At 33.2% G+C, this 7166-nt stretch overlaps 1 pseudogene; it reads right to left on the bottom strand.

The window, feature by feature from the left end:
- Window positions 1–1996: 1996 nt before the first annotated feature.
- On the bottom strand, window positions 1997–6598 carry LOC114760973 (NAC domain-containing protein 7-like; annotated as a pseudogene).
- Between the last annotated feature and the right edge of the window lie 568 nt (window positions 6599–7166).

Raw genomic sequence — 7166 nt, 5'->3', positions numbered from 1 at the left:
GCGGTTCTTATCATTTTATCTATCTCTCGTCAACTGGATCAACGATTACCTAAGAGTGTCTTATATGCACCATCTATTATGAGATTGAAAATTTCTCTCCAGTTATTATGTTCCATGTTATTCAATCGGTGATTGTTTTCTACATATTCATTTTGTTTTGTTTTGTTTTTTATATGTTATATTTTCACCTTTATTTAAAAAGCTATTAACTGTTTATGATATCAATTAAACTTTCTATGATCATTTCAAACCCTAAGAATATATATAGCCTTTATATAAGCTAGCATATATGTGAACATTTCAAAGGTTGCTTTTTCCTTTAGTTGAAAGAACACAACTGTTTCCATTGCACTTTGCTATTTATAGTAGGAACTGTTTAGTTTAAACTTTAAACTCATATAGTAGCTATATTTATTACCTAGTGACTATATCACCACGCATGATATATTTTCACATTCAACTATGTTTCACAATCACTATAGACTCTAATGATAATAAATAACTATATCTTTTCATTTATAAAGCAGTAACGATATCTTAAAAGGGAAACATATATATTGTTCCACTGTATGTTTGATACTTATGATGAGTGAGATATAAATAATACTTTCAAATGCACATATTGAAACTTTAATTTTATGTTGTGCTCCCTAAATTTGTGTGTGGCTGTTGAAAACTTTCTTGTATATCCATTGACCCCAAATTTATATCATATATTATACTAATACATTATGCATGTTCAGTTAGTACTAGTCCCAATATTATTTGAATTCTATGGAAGTATGAGTTAATTTTCTGGTTCGACTAGACTATTATTAAATCGTTGGAAATATTGATTTAAGGTTTATTAGTTCGACCACAATTGAATCTAATCAAATTGGTTTTAACTAAATTAATATATTTTCACTTATTATATATATAATCTTTATGGATTTTGACAGATGCACTTTATGATTCCAACACAACTTCAATCATTTGTGCGCATGATTTATGGGTGACAAATGGAAGGATTACCATATAGGAGCTAACTTGATGTGTTGCCAATACTACAGATATATATATATATATATATATATTTATTTATTTATTAAGGCCCAGCCTATATACATAGAGGCATATAATTACAGGTAGTGTTTTGCTTGCCTTCTAAACCTGAGAATCATTTTCAGGTTAAAATCTGCAAATCTTTTGCGAGACTTGGCAGCAAAGCATTCTTGTGCCACCATTCTTTGTCTTTGTAATAAATACTATAATTCCTTTTCTCTTTTTCATTTTATCTTTTTCTTCTTGTTCACACACACACACACACACACACACACACACACACATATTCACTTATTAGTTAACAAAACGACATGAGCAAAATCAAGATCATGGACCATGGAAAGAAATTAGGAAAAATCTTTGCTATATATATATATATATATATATATATCACTGTGTGTGTGTCTGTCTGTCCTTTGACATAAGAAAATTAAAACTAAAGCAGCTTTTTCGGATATTTTGATATATACTATTTTTAATTTATAATGCATCTGCGTATATATAGGATGAAATTATACTGTCAGACTTTGCTTCCAAGAAAGGTAGCTCATCAAAGGTAGGTTTTAGTGCAAGGGAAGACAAAAAGTAATGGAGTGAAATTCAATGGTTTTATTGTAATAATCAAACTAAATAATTTTGGTGGATTAACTTAGAGACAAATATAATCATTATAGTAAAAGTCAAAAAGTTATTTACAGATCCAACACTTCACTTCCACTACTTAAGAAATGATTATGTTTAATATTGTTAAAAAATCAATATATATTTTCATCTTTCTTTTGTAATTGATCAATTTCTAAGTCAACTCCACGTATTTAATTATAAAGTCAAAATTGTGAATATTCTTTTTATACCTTTTATACATAGTTTGATCTTTCATTCTTAATATTCAGATAAGACTAATGCTGAAGTCAATGAAAAAGGAAATTAAAGGAAGAACACTAAGTTGAAGAAACAATGAAAAGGGACATTTATGTATTATGCAACTATTGCTTTGCAACATACTAACGAACACAGACATTGATCCAATGCATTGAAAATTAAACACTGACAATTCTCTAAACCCTAAAAACAATAAAGGTTCAATCGGGATTTTAACTTAATGCTATAGCTAGGGAAGCTATACCTAAAAGGGAAGCCAAAAGCTCACCAAATAGTTAAGAGTTATGCGTGCTATTGACGTACGTACGTTTATTATGTACAAGAAATTCAAACAGTAGTACTTAATATTGCATATATATATTATGCGTAAATTAAACTAATTCATTATATTATATTATGAGCAGCCTATAATTAGTATGTACCCTTCAAAATCATCAACATTTTGAGAGAAAGAGAGCATGCGGCCGGCCACTATTTCCACAAATCAATTGGGCAACTTGAGGTTGAAGTTGAGGCATTTTCAGGAACCATTTCTTGCTTTTCCAAATTTGATGGTCTGAATTGTACGCTACTAGCAATATTGTCCATGGTAGTCTGAAAAATATTGTTGCTGCTGCTGCCTGTGCCTCCATTATTGTTGTTGTGATCCTTATTATTACTAGGCACGTCTTCTTGGCTAAGTTGGGAGGCAACAAACTTGTCAAGTACTCGCCAATCGGTAACTTGTTCATCGTCCACTGGTTGTTCTTGGCTACTACTGGCATAAACAGGGGCCTGAAAAGTTTGTTGATCTTCAGCCACAGCATGGTTCATCACTTCAAGGCCATATGGTGCCATTAAGTTGGTGCTAGGGTTTACGGCCGAGGAAGCTGAAGATTGAAGCAATTTCGGGTTCTGGTAATCAAGTAGCGGGAGTTGAGGGAGAAAGTGGTGGCGAGTTTGAAGCTGGTGAAGCAATGACATGTGATGAGGATGATGATCCAACTCTTTCTTGCAAGGGTAATTATTATTACTGAGAGGGATTTGGTGGTACATCAAATTAGGTTGAGACATTGGATGAGGATTTTGCTTTGGTGAGTCCAAGTCTTGCATGAAAGTGGACACTTGTTGCTCATCATACCAACAAGGAGAGTCATGCTCACTCACTTTCCGTATGGTTGTTATTCTCTTCTTGAATACTCTACACACAACCCATCCTTCTTCCTGCTTCAATCGTACCCCACACAAAAATTAAGCCAATAACACTTAATCTGATAATTAGTCACATATATAATTAAACAAAAGTAAATTAATTGACTAATTGACCAACAAGCAAGCGAAAACTTGGTAGTTTGTACTTGAAAAATTATCAAACGTTAGCTGGACATTATAACTATTGAGTAAATTCATCTAAAAGTAACTGGGGCTTCTTCTTTTTCGTCAATCCATTTACTTCGCTGGTCCAGAAGACTATTGCTAATCTGAGTTTTCTTCTAAGTAAGAAATGTATATGATTGAGTTCTCAAATTTTTACCTGGGTTTTTTGGGATGATATATACAAAGTTGGTTCCAAGATCAAGAAATCCGAGAACTCATAATCATACTCTTTTTTGTTTCAGGGAGAGAACGAATGTTCTTGGTGATCTATTTAAAGCTAAGAATCAAATTTTGATGTTTGATTGTCCAACGCTACCATTTGAAATATCAGTAACACTAAAGATGAACTGATATATTCAGAAAACTTGGACTATATATACAATATTTATCAACCAGGAAAAAGGATTAAGAATGATCTCATGAACTTGCCTGTGGGGTGCCATTTTCATCAGTTTCGAGGCGATATTCATGCATGATCCAATCTGATTTCTGGCCATTAGGAGCTCGACCCTTATAGAAAACTAAGGTTTTCCTCATCCCAATGAGATCATGCTTGGAATAGATAGCCTTATCCCTTCCTGTTGCTTTCCAGAATCCTGCAGCTGTGGCTCTATTTGTTCGTGTCCCTGTTGGATATTTCTTGTCTTTATGACTAAAAAAGTACCACTCATTTTGCTCCTCTGTTCCTATCCTGCAAATCTCTTCAATTTTATGTATAAAACAGTCAACCAATTGCAACAACATGTAAATAAGTAGTATTCTTAATTTTTCATCAAAACTAATATAATTTGTTCTTTGATCAGTTTTGTGTTGTTTTTATAATGTACCTTGAAGATCCCATGGCTCAATTTTGTAAAGGTCCACATCTTTGATGACATTAAGTCAATCCTTCTGGAAGTGACTTTCTTCCTCAGGTAGTAATCAACAAGTTCTTCATCTGTAGGATGGAACCTAAAACCAGGTGGAACGTAAGAAAAAGAATTCATATTCTCTCCCTTTTCTTTTCTGAATCCTGCACAAATAACACAATCAATCAATTATGATATAATTATAAGCCTTCCGAAATAGTCTCAGATATTATTACTTTAGACTTCCCAAAACAATATAAATTAAATAGGTTTAAATGATGTATCGATCTAAAACTGTAAATGATTAAATCCTTGACTTTTCTTGACTCATATACTCTTCTTTGGTTATTAATTATGCTACCTAAAATAGGAAAATTTTGAATATTAATTTAGTTGGTATGCTAGACACATACATGAGATTAAGAATTGCAAAACTGCTAGGGGAGATGGCTCTCTACTCTTGTGTATAACTTGAAAGTATTTTTTAAAAAAATCGCCAGAGTTAATTGCCAGTACATAATTAATCTAAGCTTCCGGTTATAATGACTACTTTTGCTAATATCAAATTCTTTATAACAAATTAATCCCAAAAGTTTGATCCTTAGATAGTTAAAAATGGATGGCAAAAAAACGGAGTGAAATATCAAATTTGATCAAGGTTCCTCATTCCTATAATTTCGCTTTGGTGTTTATAATCCAATATCTCTCACCTTAGAATATAGACGATCAAGGAAATAGAAAATAAGGTTTGTCCTTACAGATGTATGGAAAAGAATATAATTCAATCCTTTGTTTTTTTAAAATAAAATCTATCTTCTGGTAAATAATAACAACATATTATTTCTAGATCATACTTTAGCTGAAGAAAAATATTTTCGGAATATAACATAATTTCCAGATCATTATGGTAATTGCAGGGCGCCCATCCCAATTAATTGAACTGTTTAATTTTTTTTTCCCTCCAAGGTGGAAGAAGGTGAAAAAAATAGTAATCCAAGAATTATATCTTAATTAAAAAATTGAAGGAAGGAAGGAGAAAATAAAGGAGGGAAAGCTATGATTAATAAGCATGTGAGGTGTCTGCATAGTCAACACACACATGAGAAAGAGCAGACATGCATGCAGCATTACTCCCTCCCTATATACTCTTTAATATCAACAATCACAAGTGCCTTCTTACTCATTGTGATTCCCACTCATATATATATATATATATATATATATGACCCATGCTTTTGATGAATCCAAAAGCCAGCTAGTGAACCTTCTTACCGATTCTCTGTGACAGTGTGAAATAATAATATGCTTGGGCCAAGCTAGTGAAAAAGAAGATGAAATCTTTTTCGGTGAAAAAAGTACTGTATAGAATAAAACTCTATTTCCAGAACTACTTGGAGGATTTCTTTCCTTTTATAGAGATCTTTAATGGGGGGAACGAGAGAAAAAGAAAGAAAAAGCAACAGGGTTGGTATATAAATGGGTGGGTGGAGCCCTAAGTTTGAGTCCTGAGCTTTAAATCAAAAATGCTAAAATTAAATTATGTGACTTCAGTAAGTTTCAATTAGACTCTGGTGAACTTTGATGGATATATGAAAATTGATTAAAGCTAGAAGGAGAGAGCTCACAAATCAAGAAGGCACTATATGGAGCTTAGCTTGTTCCTGAGAACTATTACAGATCGATCGGGGCACGTGGAATCGATCAAATCACCAACACTTCCTTCCTCAAATCCTTGGAATTAATCTCTCAATAGATATGATGAACTTGAGAAGACCACAGTCGAAAATCCTGAACCAGACAAAGATTTTCAAACCCCCAACAGAGGAATTACTCTACCAACCACCAACCAAAAAGGAAGAAAAGCAACAGTTACAAGCAGACAGAAACAAAAGAAAAAAAGTCATCCTCGGGAATTGAACCAACCTCTCTTTGAAAATCAGAAACTGTCTTGTCTCTACTGATTGTGTTCCTCAAAAACCTGTGTTACTATGCTTGTCGGATCAGATCCCAAAGAAAAGACAAACCTATATAGGAACAGTTCAAAAGGTCTGCGATGAACTGATATGATCAAGCTCTAGAAGCCAAGAGAGAAACAACTAAGATTAATAACAACAACAATACGAAGCTTGGAAGTCTATTATATATTGTAGGGTTAAATAAGAAACCCTAAATATGGATGATGATGATGATGAAGAAAGGAATGGTGTGAGGGAGAGAATTTTAAAATGGATGTTTCTGGGTGAGTCTCACTGTCACAAAGAGCTGAATTGGTGGAAAAGCGTTTTGGGAAAGAACAGATATTGAGGAACGAAAATGTGTTTGTTTAGTTGCCAGCTCTACCCGCAACTGATAGAGACCTCAACGCGAAGAAGAGGAAGAAGAAAATATATTTGCAAGATTTGTATTGTGACTCAATCAATCAGGTCTTTTTCTAGCTTCTGCAAGCTAAGCTTTGCAAATAAGAACCAGAGAAAGAGGGAGGGGGGGGGGGGGAGAGTGAGAGAGAGGCAAACGGTGAAGGCAGAGAGGAACTAACGGCGCAGACCAATCACTAATCTTAAAGAGAAACCAGAAGACCCCAAAAAGAGAAAGGTGGCATCATTTTCGGTGACGTAATGGAACAGCCACCACCCCCCACAACCAAAAAAAAAAGAAAAGAAATTAAAGTTACCCTCACAATTCTTTTGGACATACCAACTAAATTAATTTAAAAAATCCGTACTTTTTTTAACATGTATGATGCATTAGGAAAGAGGTTAACAAAAAAAAATTGTAAAAACGAAAAGTAAACTCAAATTCCGTTATATTACAATCTTTTGTGAAATGAGTTGAATTTTCCTTGCAATTTCATGTGTAGTTCACACTTCACATTTTGTCATTAACTAGTTAAAGAAAAAGTTAATCTGTTTTTATGAATTGGATTTAAGTCTTAATTCATATAATCCTGGCCTAGCTAATTACAAGATTAAATATACTGGCTCAATATAAATGAACGTGGTTTTGAGAATAACCTAACAACAATAATGAGACAAAGGT

Source organism: Neltuma alba, unplaced genomic scaffold (assembly GCF_004799145.2).
Source record: "Neltuma alba isolate B1F8T4 unplaced genomic scaffold, ASM479914v2 tig00011060_pilon, whole genome shotgun sequence".
NCBI lineage: Eukaryota > Viridiplantae > Streptophyta > Magnoliopsida > Fabales > Fabaceae > Neltuma > Neltuma alba.
This window is presented reverse-complemented; position numbering and strand designations above follow the sequence as displayed.